The following is a 27,547-nucleotide window of genomic DNA, read 5'->3' as shown; positions in this document are numbered from 1 at the left end:
AAGACAATGTATTTCTATCAATATATAATAAGAGTCAAATAGAGTGATCTACATCTATAAATTGAGGAATGTAAACTTGACTTTCAAAATATAAGTGAAGCTTATAACATCCGTGAGTTTAAAGTTGAAAATAGAAGGGAAAAAATCCTGCTATGACTGTCACCTTCAAAGTAATCACAAGTATGTGCATGTGTGGTTGCATGTGACTTGTATACATCTGACCTTACAGAGGTAATCCTGTAAAGTACCAAATGATAACTGCTCCCATTCTAGGAGTCCTATAAATTAGTTAAAACTAACAAAATTATTAATTCTGAATTGAGCAAATAAAGAGGCTGAAAAAAAGAAAGCCCATGAGGATTCATTTTGTCCTTTGCCACAGTCTTTCAAAATTGTCACCCGTAAGTTTTCAATGAAAGAATCTCACAAACGACACTCAAATCTGCAGAAAGAGAGATTTCAGTTTCAGCTAATAGCTATGCCACTCACTGACTGACAGGGAGCATATATCATTGATCCTGACCCATTACCACTCCCTGCGTCTCTGTCCCTTTCCATATCACTTCACCGTCCCTCCTCCTGAAGGCAGAGAACACACCCCTGCCCGTCAGTGTCTGATCAATATGGCGGGAGCAGAGGTGAGTGGGCCAGCATGGGTCCAAGCCTTAAAAGTCAGTGCAGTTTCAAACTCATTCCTCTTTTACTTCTGACGTTATCATCATAAGAACATGTCTTGAGTAATCCGTAGTGCCAAATGAATGAGAGACACGAAGCTCACATGAATTTGTCCTTGGCTTGGGGTCAGATTCAAGCAAATTCCACCATTTCAGTAAAACTACTGCCAAGCTGCAGCCACATGAGTGAAAATAATAATAATCATTATTATTATTACTGACTTTTGTTTTGTTTTGGATTTTTTGTTATGCAGCATTACCGTGGCAAATGTTGACTAAACCAGATATCGGTTACCGAACTAAGATACTGATTTAAGAAAAACTTGTAACATGTAACAGAGGTTGGGGCTAGCGCAGGAGAGGGTAGAATATGGGTATCTAATGCTAGAAGATATTAGTTATGTGTCTCAGTTTCCTGGATGGTAAAATTTGAAAAAGAAAATATAACTAATGTATAAAGACAATATAAACATTTCATTGCATAACATATGTCAACTGCTTAACTTGTGCTTGATACCTACTAATTATATTCAAATTTTTGTTATAGATATTTTAATAAAAATTATATTAAAAGCAATAGTTTACAATGTGCTAGTGAGAGTTGTGAAGTGTTCCAGGAATGACTTTGGATTTGCTAGAAGTCATGAAACAAAATAGTATAAGAGAATAAACAGAGTCGAGATCATCAACCTAACTTATTACATCAACTTACTGCCCAAATCTTCTCCCAATTCATTAATTTTCCTATGGCAAGGATACCAGAGGTTGTTTTTAGCTAGCACCTATTAAACATTTATCATGTGCCAGTAAATGCGCTGAGTTAAATATTTACCCCACAGCAAACCCATCAGGTAGCTACAATACATTATTTTTATTTTCCCCAGTTGATAGATGAGGAAACCAAGACAGAGCAAGCAAGATGACGTTCTTAACCACTCCTAGTTAAGTGAAAGGACTAAGATCCAAACCCAGGATCATCTGAATACACAGTCCCTGCTCTCGCCTGTTGTGTTCTGCTTACGCTTTCTGGAGAACAGAGGTTTTTAAACCCGGCTGCACATGGTAATCCACTGGGGCGCTTTAAAAATATACCCAGGCCCTGGCCTCATCTGCATAGATTCTTACTTCATCAGTCTGCATTGAGGCCAGAGAGTTGCAAAATATGCCCTGTGGTCCTACGTCATCGTTAAGATTGAAAACCCACAGCACCTCCAATGGAAAGAGACAGTACTGCATCATGGGCAAGACCCTACCTGCTGCATGCGGGCTGCACAGATTTGAATCCCAGCTCTGCTACACTGATGCTCTGTTCCTCACTTGTCTCATCTGTGAAATGGGGATTGTGATGGTAAGACCTCATAAGACTCTGATGGGGAGTGAAAGACTTAACATTTGAAAGTGCTTGGAAGAGTATCTGGATATAGTAACTGCTGCCCTGATGATAATTAACTAAAGAGAACAGAACTGGAAACAGAAATAGCTGTTGATTCAAATAGACAACTCTTGCTGTTGCTTGGTGACACTGAGGAGTCACTTCTATTTTTTTTTTTTTTAACAGAGACAGAGAGAGTCAGAGAGAGGGATACATAGGGACAAACAGACAGGAACAAAGAGAGATGAGAAGCATCAATCATCAGTTTTTCATTGCGACACCTTAGTTGTTCATTGATTGTTTTCTCATATGTGCCTTGACCGTGGGCCTTCAGCAGATCGAGTAACCCTTTGCTCAAGCCAGTGACCTTGGGTCCAAGCTGGTGAGCTTTGCTCAAAACAGATGAGCCCGTGCTCAAGCTGGTGACCTCATGGTCTCCAACCTGGGTCCTCCGCATCCCAGTCCGACACTTTATCCACTGCGCCACCTCCTGGTCAGGGGAGGAGTCACTTCTTTATGCCACTGATTTTCAACTGATGTGCCACAAGATTTTAAAACAGACAGTACCTGACTATTTAGTCAGGGGCACCAACCTCTTTTCCCTTAAATTGTCAAATTAAAAAAATGACAATAGCCAACACAACAATAGTCTTCAGGTGTGAATGCCTTGTCTTAAACCATAAATACATAGGTCATATAATAGAGTTGCTTCTTATTGGACATATCACATAATAAGTTTGCATCTGATTGGCTAATTCTTTTTTTTTTTTTTTTTTGTATTTTGTATTATTTTTTTTTTTCTGAAGCTGGAAACGGGGAGAGACAGTCAGACAGACTCACGCATGCGCCCGACCGGGATCCACCTGGCACGCCCACCAGGGGGCGACGCTCTGCCCACCAGAGGGCGATGCTCTGCCCCTCTGGGGCATCGCTCTGTTGCGACCAGAGCCACTCTAGCACCTGGGGCAGAGGAGAAGGAGCCATCCCCAGCGCCCGGGCCATCTTTGCTCCAATGGAGCCTCGCTGTGGGAAGGGAAGAGAGAGACAGAGAGGAAGGAGAGGGGAAGAGGTGGAGAAGCAGATGGGCGCTTCTCCTGTGTGCCCTGGCCGGGAATTGAACCCAGGACTCCTGCACGCGAGGCCGACGCTCTACCACTGAGCCAACCGGCCAGGGCCGATTGGCTAATTCTTGATACCAGAAATCCTTACATCCTAAGCATAGGCACATTATTATTTTAAAAAGTCACTTTGGAGCAAAAAGGGCAAGTTATTACTATTGTTATTTCTTTTGTAAATCAATCAAAATCATAACTTTTTTTGTTAGATCAGCAAAAAAAATGGTTGTTTTTTGTTTTGTTTTGTTTTGTTTATTTTGTTTGGTTTTGTTTTTCTTGGTGTGCTGCCGAATTTTAGTAATTAGTGTATGTGCCACAAGGTGAAAAAGGCTGAAAATCGCCGCTCTATGCCATTCGCTTCTCACCTAAAATGTGAGAATAATTGAGACTCTCTTTTCTCTCGACTGCTTTCTCCCCCTTTCCTGTCAATTGTATTTCATTTAAATTTAATTATTTTTAGAATAAAAATATTTAACCATGATAATATATATACCGTGTTCCATATTTGAAATACATTGGAAAATTTGAATACTGATCTTTGAAGGCTAAAGAGAAAAATCCTAAAAGTTTTAACACCTGGAGTCATTTCTAAGCAGCTACTGTAGCTCCACCATTCAAAACCATAGTTGGGGTTCAGGTCAAACTCTTTCTTTTCAGGTTAGGTAACTCAAAATTTACATGTTAAATACAGGATAGCCATGTTGAGGGGGTGTAGAATTTAGGATTTTTTGAATTTTAATCAACTCTTTTAGATAATAGCAACAGATTGTTGCTGAAATACAATAATTCAGTTCTTCAAGGAAGGTTTTTATTGAGTCATATTTTTTTTTTCTTATGAAAGAAAATACAGGATCTAATATTATTCAGGTCTGGGCAACCTCCCAGCAAAAGTTGCTGAGACAGGAAGATCTGTGATGGCTTTCATATTTGTGGAGGTGACATAATTTCAATTTGGAAGTATCTGAAAATATCGGGAGGGGCAAGTTAGTTCCAGGTCCAACTTGAAAGACTAAAAACTTCCTGACGCCATGTTCCATGCTTTCTCTGCCAAATCTATTTGGATTGGTCCAACTCAGACAAAGGTAATCTGAACCTGTGTTTTGCTATATGTGTTTCAAGAGGCATTATTTTCACAGGCTTTGTTTTGTTATGGGCCAATTTTCTATACCACATTTTCAGGTTTTATAACTATTTGTTCAGATTTTGTTTTCCTCATGAGACACAGTTGTCTCTTCTGGAGGTTGATGTCTGTGTCTTCCAGAATATAAACCCATGCAGATGTCGGTCTCTGTGCTCCATGGAGAGAAAACACTTTTATTTTCTCCAGAAAGCTAAATTATTGATATGCAAAGCCGGCAGGTTGCTGAGAAAGGGATGGGTAAAAAGTGTCATGAAGAAGTCAAGGAAAAGAAAGGCTACTAAAGCTTAGCTGTTTTACCACCCATTCTTTCTGAAGGATTTGGGTTTTTCCAACCAAGATTCATATGCAAGGCAGGCGTCTGGGATAAATATCACCACATGCCAGGGAAGAAACAAGCCTTCTGAGATAAATATTACCATATTCCTGGGAAGGCTGGGGCTGGCAGGCTAAGCCCTGCGTGGAGTTAGGTGGTTGTGGAGAATAATGATTTCAGAGTACTGCTTCGAGAAGGGAGCAGACGCAGACACTGGGCCCTCTCTTTCTGCAGCTGTCTAAATGCCCCGGGGGATGACTGCTTGAGTGACTATACAGAAATGTGATGCTGAAGAACATTCTGGAATGAACCACTCTTTACAGACCCAAGGTGACAGACCCCAGGAAGATGTCACCCTATCTCTACCCCTTGAGGAACTACAGTAGTGAGACAGATCACCCAAGGGCAGTGGGAACGAGGACGGGATCTGGTTCAACCAGGTAATGGGTGGCTCCCCACGTTTGTGATCTAGTGGGGGCTGACAGGATGAGCAGCAACAATGCTTTGGTGGGCAGGTTTTAGCTAGGACACCAGGGCTTGTACTAGAGGCAGTAAGGGCTGAGCTCCAACCATTTTTGAAGCAGTCAGGACATAGTAACAGCAGCAGGGCTAGTCAGAGCCTCATCTTCCAGGAACTGCCGTTTAGGATGCAAGGTTTCCCAACATGCATTGCAGCAAATACAAAAGAAGAGGTTTTTTTATTTGGTTTGAATGATTGATTGATTGTTTTTCAGGCTGCCCTGGTGTCCCTGTTGATACTGGGTTTCTTACTTTATCAGGAACAGCATCAGCATTGAAGGAATCTGTAGAAAACCTACCAGAAGATTAAAGTCAGCGAGTCCATGTATATCAAAGAATATATGTTTTCCAGATTTACCAGCAGGATAGCCAAGTAACACAGATAAGACTCAACAGAGGCATTGATTCTAAATGTTACAGCAAAGGGACCAGGCCTCAAGGGGGTCTGCCTAGGGCCAGCCTGTAGTGTGTGGATTCTTGACTTTGTGCAGAAGAGATTTCAGAACAGGAGTCCTGATGATTTTGAAAGTATCTTTATTTAAGCTGGGAACAGTGAAACAAGGAAGGGATTAAGATAGAAGAAGCAACAGGAAAAAGTCTTGGTGGGGCTGTTTTATCTCACTGGGAAGTCAGAGAAAAGGGGGGCTTGAAAACGGGTTCAGGGGGTGAGCCTGGGATGAGCTGCCGCCTCCCACTGCTCCCCTGGTTGCAAGACTCGTGGGGACCCTTAGAGTTTAGGAGATACACACCCATGGGGGAAGATAAGAAGGAAGGGAAAAGCATGGGTGTGCTTCTGGCAGGGCTTTTAAAACCTGGGAGTTTAGGGGTAGTCTTAGGGGAGGATCTCAACAGAAGACTCAACAGCTTTGTGCTGATGCACCAAAATGAGAGCGATTCTCTTAACTTCCTCTGTCCTTGCATGTGGTTGACACAAATGGCACTCATTGGATTTCTGCTGTTTATCTCCCTGAGCAGGGTGATTTAAGCTATTGACTCTCTGGTTGGGGAGGAGAAGTATAAATCATCTACCCTGAGGTGTCCTTGGTTACAGGAATTTTGCAGTTTACTAGATGGCTATAAACTGCTTGGTCATTTGAGTCTCTGTCTCAGTTTTCCTACTCCACCTACCAGCTTGTCTCACCCACACAGTAACGGCTCTGGAGAGGCAATAGAAGTTGGCTAGTTTACACAGGAAAATCTTTGACTTTGTTTGCTAGACTATACTTAGCTCCAATGACCCTCTCAGCCTGTGAACTGGACCAACACTCACAACATTGCAGGGCCACGCAGGACCCACTGACCGGGCCCAGTTGGCACCTCCACCCTAACGCTTGTTCCCCTTTCCCTGCCCCGTCAAAGCCTTAAGTGTATTGTCACAGGTTCCGTTATCTCCCCCAATGGTCCACTTGGACCTACATGCACTTCTGCCATCTTTTGATTCCCTACTTCTTTCTGATTCCCCTGAAAGATGATTGTCAAAGTCCATCTTTAATAAATATACCCAAAATAACTAGGTCATTGGAGGTAAATGTCACTTCATAACAAAATATAGATATTACATTTGTTAGTTCTATTTGTGGGTGAAATCTTCTCTAATTGTCCCAGAGAACTTAAGCAACATTTGCATAATTTTCTCTTTAATTCTCTGCTTGTATGTTCTGAAATTTACAGCATGATATCATACTTTAATGCATATTTATTTCATATTAGACTAGAAGTTCTTTAGGACTGGGAACTATGCCCCTCCTCATTTTAGCACTGATGCATTTAACACAGTGACAGATCTCCTGTGAGCTTTAATAAATAGCCATTGAATAAAAGCACATTATCTCAGGTTGGTGGATACTTTCAATCAACAATAATGAGTAGCAGGACTCTGAATATTGGTATGGGACCTCAGTTGCTATTTGACTGGCACATAAATAATGTGAGCGGTGCAGAGGAGATAACTGATAGTTCAGAAGGCTAGTCAATAAAATTTGTCTATCAGCCCTCTAATTCTACCACTACTTTAAATTCAATGATCCCCTAGATTACATAAGACTTGATTTGGAATAGACACAATTTTGAGGGGATGAAAAACTGGTAAAATTGAGGGAAGCCTCCTTAGGAAAAACAAAATGAATTGCAATGCAAGTATGGTGCAGGGACTTGAAAAAGCCCTGGGTATGTGAGGGGATTCATGGTAATTACGCCCTCTCTGCAGTGACTAAAATCACCTTTACAGAACAGGACGCAATACCTGTCCTCAAGTTTACATAGTTTGAATATAAGAAACAGTCGTATATAGAATTTAGGAGCATTTTTCTTTTTCTAGGGTAAGGAGGGATACAACTATTAAAAACACTACCTGTTATTTTTGTTCAAAATCCCTAGGTAAAGATCTACTAAAAAAATTATTTTCCCCTCAAAACCCAAACCAAAATACAGCCTGGTTTTAATTTATAAACTTGCCTGTTTCCTACTAATAAAGAATGAGGACTTCATGACACATCAAGTGTGTTCTTCGCTTTAGAAGCCAGGAAATGACATAAGTGATGGATTCAACTGCTGTAACTCTTCACGGCCTTGGTTTTCCAAATTCCTTCTCCTTCCTCCATTTTGATTACTTGCGCTTTTATCATTTTATTTTTTTTTAAGTTTTTCAATCTCACTGCTTTTATGTTTATGTATAAGTTACCTCAGATAACCTTGTATAAATAAACAAGTAAGGTCTGAATCATTCACCTAGGAACCTAGTAGTAGATCAAAAAGAATAGAGATGGTAAAGTTTGGAATCTTTGGAGAAAGTAAATTAGAACACTGTTCAATTTTCACACCTCCATTCTCCATCTCTAATCACTCAGCAAAAATCAGAAATACCTTTACTCTCCCTCTTGTAGTGGAGAGACCTGGGGTCAGTGTGAGAGGCAGGTGGTGAGGTGCGCCTTCTCGCTGCAATTCTTTGGAAGGTCAAGGCCAGCCACAAAATGTTAACTTTAACTGGAGATGTAGAAAAACTGAAATTCAGCATACAGAAAGCCAAGAGTCCAGCTGGGTTAGGTGAGGTTGGGAAGGTCACTTAGGCAGAGTCCCAAAGTCCCAAGACACAGGACAAATCAGAAACAGATGAGTGAGACCAAAGATGCCGGAGTAGGGAACCGGAAACAGAGAGAACAGGCATGGAGGAGAACAGGCAAGAGGAGGGACGGGCTGTAATCAATGACTGACTCAATTTTCCCTGTCTGTCCTGTGATGAACGGGCTGATTGGTTTTATTTAAAGAAGTCATGTAAGAAAAGATTTAGGTGACCAAGTCCAAGTCCACATGGTTTTCAGAGGACACCATAGTGTTATTCCTAAGAGAAGTCAATTCTGATATCTGTGATTGGAAAAGGCTTTCAGAAATGAGTTATCTTTTTAGGTTGTCTGACCAGCACTATGATCTCTAACACCATCTACTTCAGGAGGGTTCCCTGATGAATCCAACTGAACTTCCGGTGCCCCTCCGGAAGTTTCTGGGTTTCTTGCACACCAATGAAATTCTACATTTCCAATGATTTCACATCTACCCTGCTGCCATAATTATTTTTTAAGTATCTTGACAACGAAGACTGTGTCTGACAGCTATTGTAGTTTCTAATTGTTAGATAAAAATAATCTACACTCTCGACATTCCGTTTGTTTTACTTTTGAGGGTGTATTAGAAAAACACACTGGCATTTATTCTTACTCATTACACACATGAACTCTGAGACAGAGCGTTCACATCAGTCAGCATCTCCTCCCTTTCTTTGAAGATAAAAAGTCTGAGGCAGAGAGAAAGGTATTCAATTGTAATCACAGAGCCATAAATAGATCTAAGACAAGAACCCCAGTTATTTTATTCCACGTTGAAAGTTCTTTCTTTTATGACGCAGGAGTTTTAATCAGGTAGTTTTGACTGGAATACCTTAAAGTTCTGACCTTAGCCACCGTGAACAGCCAAAAGCTAGGGTGTGGTGGCATCACCCAGTATCTGTTCATTCAATTTATCAGTCAAAATCGGTTGAGCAGACTCTGTGTGGCAAGCAGAGAACTAGTTACTGAGAACTGGGGTTGAGCCCTGACCAGATAGCTCAGTTTTGAGCATCGTTCTCTACAGCAGAGAGGTTGCTGGTTTGATTCCTGGTCAAGGCACACACAGGAACAGATTGATGTTCTTGTCTCTCTCTCTCGCCCCTCCTCTCTTTCCAAAATCAATACATCAAAAACAAAAACAAAAAATACAAAACTGGGTTGAATACTAATTAGGTGGCAAGTCTGATATTAGAGTGTATTTCAGTGCCTTTAAATAATAACTGAAAGAGTCACCTCGAGCCCTGGCCGGTTGGCTCAGCGGTAGAGCATCGGCCTGGCGTGCGGGGGACCCGGGTTCGATTCCCGGCCAGGGCACATAGGAGAAGCGCCCATTTGCTTCTCCACCCCCCCCCCTTCCTCTCTGTCTCTCTCTTCCCCTCCCGCAGCCAAGGTTCCATTGGAGCAAAGATGGCCCGGGCACTGGGGATGGCTCCTTGGCCTCTGCCCCAGGCGCTAGAGTGGCTCTGGTCATGGCAGAGCGATGCCCCGGAGGGGCAGAGCATCGCCCCCTGGTGGGCAGAGCGTCGCCCCTGGTGGGCGTGCTGGGTGGATTCCGGTCGGGCGCATGCGGGAGTCTGTCTGACTGTCTCTCCCCATTTCCAGCTTCAAAAAAATACAAAAAAAAAAAAAAAAAAAAAAAGTCACCTCGAAAAGTCCAACCCTAGCATGCAGGATTCTACGTAAAAGCATAGCATATGGTGCGGTTCAGATGTCAAAGTCATAGTGATAACTCAGCACCAAGTGAACAAGGCTTGCATGTGCTTGGCCAGGTCTGGAATCACCCTGTTCCAGCAACAGGCAACAGAGAGTTGGCTCAGGGGCCGCAGGCATCTCCCCAGCATCCCTGTGGCTGCTGTCAGCCTACCAATCTGTCTATTTCTGCAGCCGCCCCTGCCGGCTCTGGCTCTAAGTGTTCATAGCTCTTACTTTTGGAGTGTGCTTAGTAACAAGGTAGAATTGAGGGAAAACCGAAAATTGGGTGGAGCAGATCTGAAGAATAAATAGCACATCTGACATTAATCAGCAAACTGTGCATAAAACACTGAAGAGGGTGGATGGTTTTCTTTTCTCTGCTGCAAGGGAGATTCCGTGCTTCAACGACAAGACTGTGGGCTGCGGAATATGGGAGGTTTGGGTCTACATACCCTGACTGTTATTTACTCTATGGCCTTGGGTCAAATTTTTGAAAGTTTTGATCTTCAATGTCCTCATTTGAGTAAATGAGAATAATTACACTTTCTCTCTAAGGCTGTATTAAAGATTAAATAAATGTGGATGTGAATGATGTATAATTAAGTGGAGGGGGAAAAAAGGCAAGTTGCTGATGAGTAAGTATAACAGTCTCCCATTTTGTTCTAGGTTAGAATATAAGGACACAGAGACAGAGATTAATGGGGTATGCTCTATCCGAAAGACATGAGAAAAAGCCTGGAAGAATCTAGTCTGCAGAGGGATGAGGTGGGGTGGAAGGGACCATGTGCAGAGTTTTATGCTTCACATATTGTAAGTATTTCAAATAGTGGCAAGATTGTGAGGGATTCTTACTTTGTGTGTGTGCTTGTATGGCTTATATAAAGACAAGTAAGAGATATGACACGGAAAGTATACATTAAGGTCCTGGGTCACCTATGAAATATATTTTTCATAGATATATTTCTTTTCCTTTAAGGATATTTAAATGCCAACATTCACATCCGTGGTTATTAGCATCTTCTAAAAGAGATGGCATAAAATCGCTGAATATCCGGGAAGTTGGTGGGGTAGAGGGTTTGAGGAAGCAGAACATACCCTTAGGAAGGAGAATGGAGTAGTCAGGGCTGTTTAAAATAATCAGGTGAATGGTTCACTTCGCTCCTGGCTGTGTACTGCGGAAGCCCATTGTGGTCCCAGAAAACCTCAAGAGCAAAACAGAAAGAGAGAATTATTTGGAATCAAAAGAGTTGTGTTCTAGCTTTGGCTGGAAAATTCACAAGTCACTGAAGCATGCATTCTAGTATTTCTAATCTACACAGTTGATTTGATAAAAGATAAGCTCCCTCTAAATGAGAAGTTAAAAATCTTTGTAATGAGGTGTTACAGTAAACATAAAATCAAATTAATATAAAATGGGAAAAGAAAACTAAGAGTGAGTTAGGTATAAGCAGTTACGCCCTTTTAGATAACTCTATCCGATTCAACTGCATGTGTGAATTAATGTGATTAACTATATTTTACGTAATAGAACACTATGTAAGGCCCGATTACCAAGGTGTAATGGATTTACTCTCTTTTCTGATAACCCTTGTCAACCTGATCAAGCTCCTGTGTGACTTAATGTTTAAAGTGTGATAATGTAACCCTATGATGTGATGAGTGGCCAAACCGGATAAAAGCAGCTAAGGTGACAATCAAGGCAGTTGCCTGAGACCCCAATGTAGACCTCACATTGCCCCCCGAGACCCCTTGGCAATGCTGCAAAGCACTCTGCCTCTCCAAGCAAGTTCGTTTGGGGCCCCACCAAAGCGAGGACCTAGACTTCGCTGGCAGCTCAACTGTGAGTGAATTCAAGTCTACGTTATTTAGCTTGCTATGATGTCTTTGCTTATTCAATTGATGCCTAATTACTTTCATTTTACGTTGGGAATTACCCAACAAACCCAGCTATAACTTAATTATAACCAGCTAAATAGTTTATCACGACATGAAGTCAAATAAGATGGTAATTTTGAAAGGGTTTCACCGATTGATTAATTCATTTACTTATTTATTTATTCAAAGTTGTTTAAGAATCTATTCAGGAGTGCCAAAGTAGCAGAGTTGAATGTGCAGCGGCTGGAAGAAGCCAACTTAAAATATGTTATAGTAAAAGTCACAGGTATTCCAGAGCCTCAGAGAGAATCCCCACCAGGAGAAATCCACTTCTGCTTTGCAAACTACAATATAAAGCATTTGATAAAACCTAGAGGTTGTTTACGATTTCTAATTGAGCCGAACTTGGCTTGTCTGTCTCCCAAAGAAAGGTCAAGCTATGAATTACCAACCGTACGTGTTTTACATTCAGTAAAGAAAAAGGAGAAATTTCGATGTTCATCCTGCAGATTTTCAACTGCTCTTTATTAGCAGTTCCACAGACACACGCTTTCCTCCCCTCTCGCTCCACTAACAGGCTTCTGTCCTCTTCCCGTCTTCACTCCTTTCTCTGACACATCCTTGTTCCTTCTAACTTGACCTATAATCATTTTCCAATTACTGGCGTGACTTGATATTTTTAAACAATAACTCTCTGGAAATCAAACATCTGCCAGCCATGCCAGCTCCACATAATTGGGATGATTACTTAACTGCTAGGGTTTTGCTACCACTTAGAATGGATTTACCACGCTGGGCATAAGCTGGGGCTTCCCTGTTAACACATCGCTTTCTGTTGGGCAAGGTCTGAGGCCAAACACATGATGGTGGCTGGCATTGTTAGTATACTTTTCTGTCTAGCCCTTGATCAGACTCACAGATTTTTAGACAGGCTCAAGAATCTTTCCCATTTCAAAACAGCAGCACTTGTAAAAGAAAAAAAATCGGAATCTTCCAAAAGAGTGTCCCAAGGCAGAGTTAGTTAATACTCCTTCAAGACACCTTGGAGAGTGAACTCCGGGCCCCTGATCTGAGAAGCTGCCCACCCGCTGGCTTCTAATTGCCCGATCTATCGTACTACTCCCTTGTAATTTAACAGGTTTTTTTAATCTGGAGAGAAGTTTCCCATCTCATTAATCACATCTGACAAAGCAAAGGGGAAGCCAACCTCTCCTCTAAGACACAGGCAGTAAAAACCCATTTCAGGTGGTTGGTTTTTTATGTAAACAATTTTTCTCTTCCTCTTTGAAATTTACAGCTGAAAATGACTTTCCAGATTTAAACATCTGGAGCTCAATGGGCATTGCTGTATGACTTTCCAGTAGCTTCTGCCAGAATCTTTTTTTTCCCTTCGAGCATGTGACTAAATTATCATTTTTTATGCACATGTGGAATAATTTGGAATGGATTTTAGACACTCAATTTCCAAGAAGTTGCTAAATTATTAGCATCATTATTTATAAAGAGCTCCATTGTTTGAATATAAAGTCATTAAGAAATAGGTATGTTTTTGTATCCCTAACATTTCTGGTTAAGTGATAAAATATAATTTAAAAACGTTTTTCTACCTCAGTCTTATGTTAAATGGGGAATGAGACTGACATAATCCTGTCCTGCTCTTCTCTTTACTTATTGAGGAAATGCCACCGTCAGGTACATAATTATTTAAGCCAAAATTCTGGACGTTTACAGCGACTTCTCATACTCCCTCCCTCTTCTCTCTACATCCAATCCTCGGCATCCTCAGGACAAGTCCATTTGCACAGCCTATTCTGAAAGCAACCACTCTGCCCCTCTCTACTACCAACCAAATTGTCCAGATCACCATGACCTCTCAGTGGAAGTGTTACCAGAGCCTCTGTTCCCTTGTCTCCCTCAAATTCATTCTCCAAAGCTGTTCAGCGAACCCTAGAACCTCAGTATGGTAAAGACTGACTCTGAATCAGCTGCAGCGTTACCCGGGAGCTTGTGCGAAATGCAGGGTCTCAGCCCCACCTCGGACCTCCTGGACCAGCATCTGCATTGCGGAAGGTCCCCAGGGGACTCATGTGCTCTCTAAGTTTGAGAAGCACTGATCTACAACATAAAACAGTTTTGCTGCCTTTTGAATTAAAAGTCTTCATAATCATAGTTTATGTAGAATAAACCCAATGAAGCCCAAACTCTTTAATATGCCTCATGACTCTTCATGTGTCCTGACCTTGGCTATACCCTTTGTTTCCAGTCTCCGCTATACCTATTAAGGTCCATTCCTCATCTTTGATTAGAAAAGAAATCTGCTGGACACCCCTACATGTCACTTGAACTATTTTTCTTTAACATCACTGTATTGTGTGAGTCAGGCTTCGGACTCTAACTCCTCAGCCTGTTGAAATTCCTCTCTCTTTTTAGCACCAGTTTTACAGATAGAGGGAGAACTGAGATAAGTTTCTTTTGGGAAGAGCTCACTTGGACACTTTATATAAAAACTAACAATGGAGCAAAGGCTTGCCTATAGAATTCCTTATCTTAAGTATTCTTGTTGACTAGAAGGGAAGAAAAGAAATCAATGGTTTATCTAAGCGAGGTGTTATTGACCAAGACAATGTTTCAGCATCCAGATCCTTCCCCCTGGTGAATAAAGTACTGTGAACACACCAGGGAAGTCTCTTAGGATAATGGCATTACATCACCACAGATGCTCTTGTAGGCTGCTTCCAGAAACAAATGGGTAATCAATTAAACAACCCTTTAATTTGTGAATGCGGTGCCAGGTCAGAGAGGAGAGAGTCAACAATTGACTAATAATTACTTTCATGGGCAAGTGCTAGAGGTTTCTTAGACTTGAAGCTCAGGATAGAAAGTAAGTACTTACATGTTCATTCTAACATCGACCACAGAATTACATTAGACGATGGTCTCCACTGCTCCACCAGTCTTCTGGCACAGAGAGCACGGCGTGAAGGAAACAGGGTTTAGAATGGGACAAAAAAAAAAATGTCTTGCATCTAAGCACCAATTCTGGGGAATTTTAAAAGTGTAAATTTAGACCACTGTCTCTGATGTTTTGTTTCTTTATTTGTATATAAGATGGAAAGGGGCAATCATTTCCCTGTGTATAAGGGGGTCGCAGGAGAGAGAATGAAAAAATGTGTGTCGGGCATGGAATAAGAACCAAAAACTCATTACTATTCTTTTTGTTAGGACTAAAGAAAATGAATTCAAATGAAGTGAGAACTATGGATAATTAATTGACAGAAAGGCAGTTTGTAATATATAAAAATAACCATTTGATTATGAATATCATTAAAATGTGGCTGTGCAAAATTTTGCTGTGTTTGCTATTTTCCTAGTAAAGGGGCAAAATCTTATTTTACCTAAATGGGTCAGAGGTCTCCCAGGGTTTATAAGGACTGAGTTAAAGATTAGCTATTATTGGCCCTGGCCGGTTGGCTCAGTGGTAGAGCATCGGCCTGGCACATGGATATTCCAGGTTCAATTCCTGGTCAGGGCACACAGGAAAAGCGACCATCTGTTTCTCCACTCTCCCCCTCTCCCTTCTGTCTATCTTTCTCTTCCTCTCCTGCAGCCATGGCTCCATTGGAGGGAGTTGGCCCGGGCACTGAGGACGGCTCCATGGCCTCCTCTTTGGGTGCTAGAATGGCTCCTATCGCAATGGAGCAATGGCTCAGATGGGCAAAGCATCGCTCCCTGGTGGGCATGCCGGGTGGATCTCAGTCGGGCATATGCGGAAGTCTGTCTGACTGCCTCCCCGCATCTCACTTAAGAAAAATGCAAAAATAAGAAAAGATTAGCCATTATTATTATATTGTTACCATTTCTCAACATTTTGATGCATTGCATGAGAGCATGTCTCATTAGACCCATCAAAACCCCACTTGCCACATTCTATGAATGCATTTTCCATCATCATTTCAAAGCACATGACCCATATTTTTCCTTTGTCTTTTTCTACTCTTTTTCCTTACTAATCATTAATCTACCCTCCTTCAAGTTTATAAAAATCACTCAAGGATGGCTATTTGCAACATTTTTGTGATTATTTCTTTTAGATATTAAAAAAAAATTTTAATGTGACATTCTTAAGAACTTTAAAAAAATTGATTTGAGAGAGAAAGAGAGAAGAGAGGAAAATATGGACTCCCAATTTCCTAGACTCTGTTATATGACACCACTGTGCCACCTGTTACCCCATTTCTGTAATTCCATATCCCCAGCTCTACTGAGAGCAACCACTCCCTGGGCCAGATTCGTCCAGCCTCTGCAGGCTCATGTCCTAATCTCTGATTTTTGTATTGATCTTTAAGATCACTTAAATATTCTCCACAAAACACAGTGGGAGTTGCCTGACCTGTGGTGGCGCAGTGGATAAAGCATCGACCTGGAAATGCTGAGGTCGCCTGTTCGAAACCCTGGGCTTGCCTGGTCAAGGCACATATGGGAGTTGATGCTTCCAGCTCCTCCTCCCTTCTCTCTCTCTGTTTCTCTCTCCTCTCTCTCCCTCTCTCTCTCTCTTTCTCTCTCTCTCCCTCTCTCTCTCCTCTCTAAAAATGAATAAATAAAATAAAAAAAAACTAAAAAAAACAACAACACAGTGGGAGTTACCCACTGGTCAAAGCTGAAAAAAATTATGATATAACTATTTTATAGATAATCTATTCATTGCATTTTACATAATAGGAACTAAATACTCCCTTCAAAATATTTACACAGATGAGCACATTAGAACTAGCAAAAACAAATCAAAAGAGCTTCTTCGTATTTTTCCCACTCTTTATTTTTCTTGCCTCCTGGTCTAGAGACAACAGTTAGCCGAAGGGAGAGGGGTGGAATAGAAGGAGAGGTGCATTGCGGACTCAGAGAACAGGCGAATCCGTTTTGTAGGCTAAAAACTGGCCAGACTAATGCTACTAAACGACTAACACTTTAACTACCAGTCAGTTTGACTCTATCTGCTATTTCAGAGATTATACATTTTACATTTAGCAAGCGCATAATTCTTTAGTTGTTCAGGCCAAAGAGTTTTGCTTTCAAACAATATCTTGGCAATAGACATAGTGTTAACTGTTACAGAACAACAGGCATTCCTAGCTGAGATTTCCTGAGATTATTCCACGAGAAACAAATTCCATAGAGTATGAATGCAATTTACAGAAAATCCAGGGTTACCCCACGACAAATCAGTAAGGGAATCATCCAAATGCTGTTGACAATGATTGCTGTTTATAAGCATAGCACATCACACGATATGTGCTACAGTAACCATCACTGCACATGTCTCTCTGTAGAGAGCGTTCTCCTTTAAGGCAGACACCAAGTTTATTTATCCCACTCCTATCTGCTTTTAACATGGTACTTAGCACACAATGGCTACTCAGTAAGCAATTGTGGACTACACAAATGATTCAAGGAACATGTTATACATGAGCGGATAGATGTAATGTCCTCTCAACAATTGCAAACGAAATGCACGTCCCTAGAACCAATACCCGGTACAAGCTCTGTCTCCTTCCCATATCAGCTCTGGGACATAGTGCATTTTTTCAACTTCATACCTGAGACGATAGTACTAACACATGGGATTGCTCTAAGAATTACATGAAACATTATATATATAGAAAATGTGTCTGGCACAGAGTGAATATACAATCATTTCTATTCAATGACATTAATAGTAAAAAATTAAATTAGTATCAAAATGTTACTTAGAAAGATATGATAAGAATCACATAGTGTTGTCCACCTTGATTATTTTTTTTTAAACAGCTCTAACTACATTCATTTAAAAGCTGCTCTGTGTAAGCGAAGATGTTCAAATGTTAGATGAGCTATAAAGCAAACTATTAAGGGTCTATAATACGGTACTTTGTCAAAATGCTTAATCTCAGCAATATTTATGGTAAGTAATATTAACAGATTCCTCCACGGAAGAATTTGCTGCTGACTTAGTAATGTTCAGTATTACTCACGGTGTTAAAAAGAACTATACTTAGACATGAGAAGTTTATTACACAACATGGTGGGAAGAACTTTGAAATGGAAAATTTAGGTTGGCTTCTGCAAGGTGTCTTTTTTTCTAACCCTTAGAATGTATAGAACATTTCCCACATGTGGTCTAGAATGAGGTCAGAGATTTGAAAGGAGTGCTTTGCACCCGAAAAGAAGCAGCTCTGGCTTAAGTCATTATATAAGTGCTCATCATTCCGCAGTGATCCGTTCAGTCCTCCTGTCATCAACTAAAATATGAGAAGAGTCAGCCTCCTGAGATCCCCCTTACAATTTAGGGCATCTATTTTCATGGTTCTTCTGGTAGCTATGAAAGGCACTTTAAAAGGTTTTCAACAAGTCAGCGCGACAAACAGAATTTGCGTTTAAAGGGATATTATAAAGAATGGTATGATGTCTGGCTTACCAGGGGCAGTGAGAAGTGGTTGAAGAATATGACACGAATGCCTTACGTGACTACAGAGCTCGTTTGCAAGATGTTGCCTTCTTTTATCCCTGGGAATTAAATTGGCCTGTGTACATGTGTCAAAGCTGGCATTTCTCAGTGCGCGTTTGCAGGAAAATTGAAACCAAATGCTGTGCAATCTTTCAGCTCACCTGGCTATCCGAGGAATCACAAAAATCTTTGAAGTAACCAATATAAAATCAGACAGACCTGAGTTTGCATCCTGGCTCTAACATTGTGTAGATGTGCAACCTGGGGCCTGCTACTTAACCACTTGTTAGCTCAGTTTCCCCATCAGTTCCAAAAGACTTGATTGTGAAGAGAACATAGGTGGGGTGTGGATTCCTCCGTGAGAATGCTGGTGTCCGAATCCCAGCTGCTCTACAAACTAACTGTGTAGCTATGCATACGCAAATTATCTGTGCTGCTGCGTAGTCACCTGTCATAATGGTTGGACAGGGCTGCCCTAACCGAATATCATGGGGTGTCTGGCGTAACCAACAGAAATTGACGTTCCCAGTTCTGGAGGTCGGAGAGCGAGCTCGCGGTATCCTCAGGTTTGGTATCTTCTGAAGCCTCTCTCCTTGGCATGGAGCTGGTCTCGCCCTCCCTGTGTCCTCACATGGGCCTTTCTCCGTGTGACTCTACCTCTGGTGTCTCTCTGTGTGTTCAAATTCCACCCTTTTACAAGGACATCGGGCAGATTGAATTAGGGTCCACCCAAAGGGCTGCATTTTAATTTCATCAACCCTTCAAAGGTCTTATCTCCAAATTCAGTCACATTCTAAGGTATTGGGGTTGAGGGTTTGAACATATACATGTTGGGTAGGTCACAGTTTGGCTCGTGACACTTGTAGACTGAGAAAAATATAGGCTGTACCTTACAGAGAGAAATAAATGAGTTGACATATCAATGGCTTAAAACCATGCCGATCACTTAATATGTACTCAACATATATTGGTCATTATTGTTAGTCTAGTTCACTTTGGACAAATAACCTAACCTTCTGTCTTGTTAAAATAGAGATAATAATAGTACCTGCTTATAACATGTTTGTATGGACTGAATATTATGAATGTAGAGAGCTTAGATCAGTGGCTGGTGTTTCTTAGGCTCTCAATGAAGGTTGGTCACTATTAGTATTATTGTTGTTGTTTTAAATTATTGTTTCATGTGCTAGATATTTGTACTTGTCATTTCACATTATTTCTAAAAACTACTTTTTTCCATATTATGCAAAACAAACCATCAGTGGTTAGTGCAAAGATTTTGTGCCTGAAATGTTGGATAGTCAGAAATGCTTTGAGGACCCAGCCAGCAGTGTGCGAGCTGCTTTGTACGCATTGAGTGAGTTGGGGTATAGTAGACTGGTGACTGATACAGGAAGAACAATGGTTTTGGTGAACTTGAATAACTCACACAATGAATTCTGGACTTTACAGATACAGATGATAAATTCATCTTTGTAATGGTGGCAACAGGAACATCTCTTTAAGAAGATTTAAGGACATTGCTTAGAGGACATTATTAACTCAAAATGCTCAACTTTTCACATAATCAGGATTGAGTTATTATTGTGGCTGCCTCTCTATTATTGGCTTTGTCCAAACTCCATAAATAGTGAAAGGGACCTCTCATCCTCGAGCAGTTTCAAAACCAAGGGCAGTAACAGCTCCCTATGGAGTTTTAGAAGACCAATTCTCCTTCCATCAGTGATGGAGTCCAATAATGAAAGTATAATGTTGCCTTTTTTTTTTTTTTACGGCATAAAGCCTATATTGCCACTCCAAACTAGCTGCAGAGCAACCTTTGGTATATTCTTGGTAGAAGGGGGAAAAGACTTGTTTATCTATTCAGTTTGGGCAGAAATAAAATTTTAGAATCCTTCCAAGATCTGATTCTCTTCTAGTTTGGAATTTTTCTTTAAGTTTGCACAAAACTCATAGGTGTGTTCCAATCATTATCTCTGCCTATAACATTTACCAAATTATCTCATCTTTACAAGTCTTAAAAAGAAAAGACTAAAGAATCTTATTCTCTCTATATAATCATTAAGAATAATATTTTTCATGAAGAAAAAAATTGATGAAAGTCCTACATACCCATATTTTTAAGAAAGCCCTACAATGTCTACTATACTGTGAAGAATTTGGCATAAGGAAAAATTATTACAGATCCAAAATTATTTAAATTTGCATCAAAAAATACTGGGGTCACATAGGCAAGCTCTGCAATAAGCAGGGTTTGACCATAAGAAAGCTAGACGCTTCCCTGCCAGTCCTCTCTCTGAGAGCCATATCTCTCACCCTGTTGTCACTGTACCTATATGATACGGACAGCATTCAAGTCACTCTACTGGGGGCTGGACTAGCACCTTCATAAATCTCTATTAAAATATGTACACAATACCTATTGCAGTTAAGGTAAAGATGTCCTTTATCACTGTTAATGGGAATTTCGTTTTATTACTTAATATGTTTATAATTGAGAATAATGCTAAATGTTGGCAAAGGATAAATAATTTTGATAGAGGAAAAATAATGGGAAAAATAAAATCTGGAGCCTGTTCTGTGTATACAGCAGAGTGGCAGGGGACAGAGACACCTGCTGGAGGAAGGGTCAGTGTGGGACTCACCTGGGAAAGAGAAAGAAGGCTCACAGGTACATGTGGGTAGCAAATAAACACTGTGTGCTTGGAAAATGTGTCTGGGCCTGTTTTGAGACCTCATAAGATAGCATATTAGGTATTTTCACAACATAGAATTTCAGCTTAGGACTCTGATGGGCTCCCAACTTAATAAGATACTAACACTGTTGTTCGAATATATGGTATCATCATGTTTACAAGGTAATATTCATTCCATTTAAGCAATTTATTTTCCCTGGATGTTTGGGCTTTCCAAGATGATATAATAAGAAAATAAACAGCTCAAATGGCTTTTCCTTCACACTTTTATCAGTTTAGAGAAACCAGATAAAATAAATGAAGAGCTATAGCATTTATAAAGGGTCTCACAAGGGGCTAAATATTACGTTAGGTACTTCATGTATATTATCTCATTACATCTTACACCGCTCCTTCAAGGTAAGTATAATTGTCTCCATCTTATAGATGAGAAAGTGGAAACTTGGAGATGTTAAGTAACTTGCTTGACGAAAGCCACATAGCTCAGAGGGTAAAAATAAAGACTCAAATCACAGACTGTCTCATTTCATGAACCTGCCCTTTATACGATGCTGTGTTTGAGGAATCATGAAATCATAGGGTTCTACGAAGTCATTGAGTTTTAATCCCTTTCTCTGACCAATTTTCTTAAACACTGGTAACTGTCAAATGACCCAGACTATATCCTTTTCACTCAAACAAATAATAAAACTGAACAAGTGGGTCCCACCCATACCATCACCTCCATCATTGAAAGTTTCAGAGCATGGCACTGCCAAAGCTTGGTCTCACTAATATGTTGCCTATGGTGACTCTACAAGAACATGAGGAAAACAGCTGGGCTGGCTTTCAGACTATTACAGAAAATCATCTCCACAGCCTCTCCCATCGGGCACAGATGCTTGGAAGAGGAACTGCCATCTATACTAGGTCAGACCGACTTGGCAGCCATGGAAACCCAAATTTGGCCATTACCCATTGTGCTCAGAGATGGAGAAAGCCATCAGAAGAGTTTCCTGTCTTGTGCCTAAAAATTCAAATAGCTTCCTATTCTGACTACTGTGTTACACAGACCTGGACTGGATCTAATTGCATAGCTCTTATGAAAACTTGTAATTCTTAAAATAGGGTCTGAGGATTGTATAAGCGATCGTATCACGGAAGTCTTCCTCAAAGTTTGATGTGGACAGGAATCACCTGGGTGTGATGATGAATTACAGATTATGACTCAGTAATCCTGGGCTTGATCCTGAGATTCGGATGTTTTTTAAGATTTTATTTATTGATTTGAGAGAGAGAGAAAGGAGGAGAAAGTATGAGAAGCATCAACTCATTTTCTTCCTGTTTGTGTCTTGACCAAGAAAGCCCAGGATTTCAAACCAGTGACCTCAGTGTTCCAGGTCAATGTTTTATTCACTGCACCACCACAAGTCAGGTGAGATTCTGCATTTCCAACAAGATCCAACGTAATGCCACCAAGGTTGCTGGCCCAGGGTTCTCATTTTGAGTATGAAAATCTAATATTATTATAAACACTTTGCTGTGATTTGTTGCTATAAAATATATTGTAAAGATCTTAAACAAAGCTAACACAGTTAACACCAATTTTAAAAAATAAAATAGCTTTTCCTGAAATTATCTTGAAAATACTCTTGCTCCTTCCTCAGCCACCTGGGTTTTGGTTCTTATGACCTAATTTAACTTCTTTGTATTTATTCACAGGCTCCTAAGGTTGAAACTTGTATTCATCGTGTGTCGCTATTCTTTTTTTTAATGAACCATCCACCTGACACATCATATCAATCCCAAGTTCACCTGACCCCAGTCTCTAATGGCTGCTGACAGACTTTCTCTGGAGAGGAACACATTCAGAAACGCACTTCCTTTATTTTTCCGATCCATAAAAAAGATCTCTCGCCCCGTTTCTCCATGAACAACAGAAGAGTTAACAGAGAACCAGCTGTGTCAAACAGTTCCAAGAATTTTGCATGAAGCCATTGAAAACGATGGACATCTGTCATAAGCAGAGTGAGCGTGGAAGTAGGTTGCTGAGCTTTTATTACAAAGTGTCCTGGACATGAAAGTGAGTCGTGTCAGTAATACCTGTCCATTTCTTCCATTAGACAATAAGCCACTTGAAAGGAGAAACTGCATCGACTTCATCTTAACATCCAGCACAGAGTCTGACAGGCAGGAGAACAGAGGTACTCAGTTTGCTTTTTCCTTTTTTTTTTTTTGAATGACTGAAAGACATAAATGACAACCTTGGCTTCAGTTTTCACTCAAAGTTCCCACTTACAGAAGGAGAGATGTTAGTTAATCTGCACAAGCGCAGTAGAGCTCTTACGTAGTGTATGTAAAGTAATAACCATTATACTACTTGAAACATTGGAAGCACCATGTAAATAGAAGCAAATTTTATTATATCTGTTATTAACTACATTACTAATGTTTCTCAAAAGATGGAAGGCTGGATATTAAAAATAGATACATTTTTTTTTAAGTTCAGCGACGACCTCCCTTGGTTGTCAAAATCCCATACATACTGCTTGCTATTTGAAATTCAATGATTAAAAATGATTATGTTTAATGTAAGCTTTTGCCTTATTAAACTTTTTTTTCTTTAAAGAAAAGCGCCTCGTTAGGTTTTACCAATAGCATGACCACATGTTCTAGTCTCCTGGTTAATGTCCCTGCAACCTCTTGTAGTGTCCCTATTAGTTACTGTCCCCATTTAATATCCAAAGGTTCCTCATGTGCATGACACATAGGCATCCTACTTATTAGACAGGTTCACAACTTGGTGTGAAAGATTTACTCGTGTCGTTTGCCTGAGTAGGCAAGCTCTGAACAGAGAGGCGGAAGCAGGGAAGAAAAGAATATACTGATGGGTTGAACATGACAAGGTAGCGAGTGGGAGGTTTGTATAACCCCTCCCCCCAAAATGGAGGGAATAGAAGAATAACAAAGGGAAAATGATTTTAGTGAGGGAGGTCTGGAATCAGTGAATACTCACATGGCCTTTGTTAATTCCTGGCTAAGAGACATTTGTTATTAAGTGTCTAGGGTGGAAGGTAGCTGTTTACCTGAGGTGGTTAAGGGGGTATTTATTTAGAAAGGTTGGGAAATCAATACGTCTCTGAGGTTTGCCATCAGAGTCATTCAATTACTAATACAGATAATTGCAGCATTAATCTGCTTCTGCAATTTGGAGAAGAGACTAAACACAGAATGATTGATTTTAAAGAAAAATAAAGTCAAAGGGATATGGCATTTATTCCATTTGTAAATAGAGCTCTAGAGTCAAAACCCAGAGCCAATTTCTTCCAAGGAAGGGTAATGAAATAACACAATCTGCACACTTATCTCTTTGACGATACTCCAGCTCCTAAAAGGAACGGAAGGCAGAAAATGCTACATCGTCACAATTCTTTCACTTTAATAGCGGGGACAAGACAAGCTGGAAATCAGAGTTTTTGCTGGCCTTGGCTGGTGGTGTCCAGATTTTGTACAGAAGCCTGGTAGCCAGCCCCATTTGTGTTACAATGGGCCACAGGGTATGTCACAAGAATTGATCAATGTTTCTGCCCTATGAGAACACTTTTCCTCTCATTTTTTTCAGTTTAATATTCATCACTGAATATTCTGTTTTGTCAAAGACTGGTTATTACAAAACTAGAATTAGATCATTCAAGACCACCAGCCTCTGGCAAATATCTGATTTAGAATTTAGACGCCTTGCCAAAAGTTACACATCAGATCATCTATGCTTATCTCTTCAGAGACTTTCTCTATCCAAACGTGTCACTGGCTCTTTAAGTCCAACTGCTGATTGTGACACTAGGCATGTGTTAAGATGCTCCCAGGAAATGATGATTCCTGATGGTGGACTTAACCAAAGGCCCCTCCCTTCAGGAGAAATCATCCGGAACACAGTAGAATATCCTTAGAATCAGAATGCCTCACTCCTAAGCTGTCCAGTTCTCAAAAGCAAGTCTATGAGAGCCCGGTGCGTGTGCCTGCACATGATACTTTAAAATTATAGAAAGATCTTATCTATATTTTTAAAAGAAAACTCTTAAAACAACCATAGCAGTATTGTCATATATGCTAACTTTTTTTTTAAAAAAAATTAAATCTATTAGGGTGATTCATTTAATTCATGGGGAATGTTTTAGTATATATAATGTGATAGGAATTCTGAAAACAACAATCAGATTACAATTATTATAGAAATGAATGGAAAAAAATCAAAAATGAAGAAAGATGCTCATTACAAGAAAAAGACTAAAAATTTGTCAATAGTTTTTTATCTATCAGTAACATTTCAATATATCTCAAAAAAAGAAAACTAATTGAAATAAATTTAGGTTTACAGAAGAGTTGTAAAGATAATATTTTGCATTATTAACCTTCATATAGCTTTCAAAATCTTTATGTCATACAAAACCATGTTACTTCTTGACACTAAGAAGTATTTGCTACTGGCACAATACTAATATATAAACAAAATATTTTCTTTGGATTTGTACTAGTTTTTGCACTAATGGTCTTTTTCTGTTCAGGATCTGATCTAGAATACTATATTACATTAGGTCATCATGTCTTCTCAGTCTGTGACAGTTTCTATCTTTCCTTGTCTTTCATGACCTTAAACATTTTCAGGGTACTGGTCAGTTATTTTGTAAAGTGACCCTCACTTTCAATTTGTTTAATGCTTTCTCAGTACTATACCTGCTGTATTGCTTTGGGGGAAGTGTATCACGGGGGTGAAGTGCCCATTTATCATACCATATTGGGAAATCTGCTATGAACATTACTAATAATGCTGAAATTGAGCACTTGGTTAAAGTGGTGTCAGTGAAGTTTCTCCACCGAAAAGTTAATAACTTTTATCCTTCCTATATTCCGTTTGTAACAAGTGAGTCACAAAGTACAGTTAATGCCTCAAAAAATGTTTTTTTGGCCTGACCAGGCAGTGGCACAGTGGATAGAGCATCAGACTGGGATGCAGAGGACCCAGGTTCGGAACCCCGAGGTCGCCAACTTGAATGCAGGCTCATCTGGTTTGAGCAAAAAGCTCACCAACTTGGATCCAAGGTCTCTGGCTCGAGCAAGGGGTTACTCAGACTGCTGTAGCCCCACGGTCAAGGCACATATGAGAAAGCAATCATTGAACAACTAAAGTGCCACAACTAAAAACTGATGATTGATGTTTCTCATCTCTCTCTGTTCCTGTCTGTCTGTCCCTATCTATCCCTCTCTCTGACTCTCTCTCTGTCTCTGTAAAAATAAAGTGTTTTTTGAACAAAAGACAGAGATCCCACCTTGAGTATTTTGTGGTCACTGATAATGCATGTCACAAGCTATGGGATAAAATAGAACTGACAGGAATCCCATTTCAAAGAAAAGTTAAGCAAATTTAATTTCTTTGACCCAGTCCCCAATGGAAAAGCATCTGGGTCATAGAAAAATGGGGAGATCTAGAAACAAAAATTTAATGGTAGTTTTCTACGAGCGTGTAAGACATTGGATCACGAGCAGCTCTGGTTTGCCATGACATCTTCTGTATTGAACAAAAAATCTGTGGGACAACCCAAGAGCACGATGCACCCACTGCAGCAACAGGAGCTGCCTTCCAAGGCCATTCCCTGACCACCGAGGGGCAGAAGAACACAGTGCGTGCACAGTAACGGGAAGATGTCTGCTCGCCAGGATCGTGATGGGATCTAAAGGGCCGTATGGAAAGGAAAGAGAAGGAGCCTATAGGGTTCATTCTGGGGAGGCCAAGGACTGAGAGCAAGAGGTTAATGACTTTGGGGGTGCCGTAGGATCTGCAGACCTCTCTTAACAGAAACCATCTAGATGCTTCCAGCAGTACTGTGAAGAAAGGTGTGAGGTGAACGGCAGTAGCTGAAGTTCTATGCCAATTAGAGGAAAGAAACTCTAAATAAATCAATTATCCAGTGAATGTGAAAAAATTTTATTTGAAATATATGTATATATAGCATTGTATATTTAGTAAAAATCAAGCTAATTATTCTGCCACACCTCATGTATTTTTAGCTTAGAAGATATTGACCTTCGAAGTAGGCATGTACGCATACACTCAAGAAACTTAGATTTTTTTTTCCCTGCAGTGAGTTTGTTTGCTGGAAGAATGCTAAAGCTCAAACACTGTTTTCACAGCAGCAGCTGAGTCTCGCAAGATGACAACGGGAAGTAATTCATTTGGAGACACATTTACTTAGACTAATCTTACTTTTCACTCAGTAAGTGCAATTGCTCTCCAGGTTTCAGAGGAATAATGTGGAAGACCCTGGCTAGCAGCTTTGGGTCTTCGTACAAGATGTGACATTAATGTCTTCAGTTACAACCCAAGGAGAGTAGAGGAGTCTTTCTATTGTATCAATAGCAATATTGCACTTAAACCATGGTTTTAAAATTTGGGTTTATCTAGAAACAGAAAGGGATAGTTCTGTGTCCTTCACAATTATATACTCTATATATTCACTACTGCTCATGACTAAATTACTTCTCTAAAACAAATATTTAGGTCAAGCTATGTGGCAGTCTATTCTCAGATGGCTCA

General features: G+C 40.2%; 1 non-coding gene across 1 annotated transcript; it reads right to left on the bottom strand.

The window, feature by feature from the left end:
• Positions 1-3,145: 3,145 nt before the first annotated feature.
• On the bottom strand, positions 3,146-3,221 carry TRNAA-CGC (transfer RNA alanine (anticodon CGC)). Its single transcript has one exon. It is a non-coding gene; the product is annotated as a tRNA-Ala (tRNA).
• Positions 3,222-27,547: the final 24,326 nt, after the last annotated feature.

Source organism: Saccopteryx leptura, chromosome 2 (genome assembly GCF_036850995.1).
Source record: "Saccopteryx leptura isolate mSacLep1 chromosome 2, mSacLep1_pri_phased_curated, whole genome shotgun sequence".
Lineage (NCBI taxonomy): Eukaryota > Metazoa > Chordata > Mammalia > Chiroptera > Emballonuridae > Saccopteryx > Saccopteryx leptura.
This window is presented reverse-complemented; position numbering and strand designations above follow the sequence as displayed.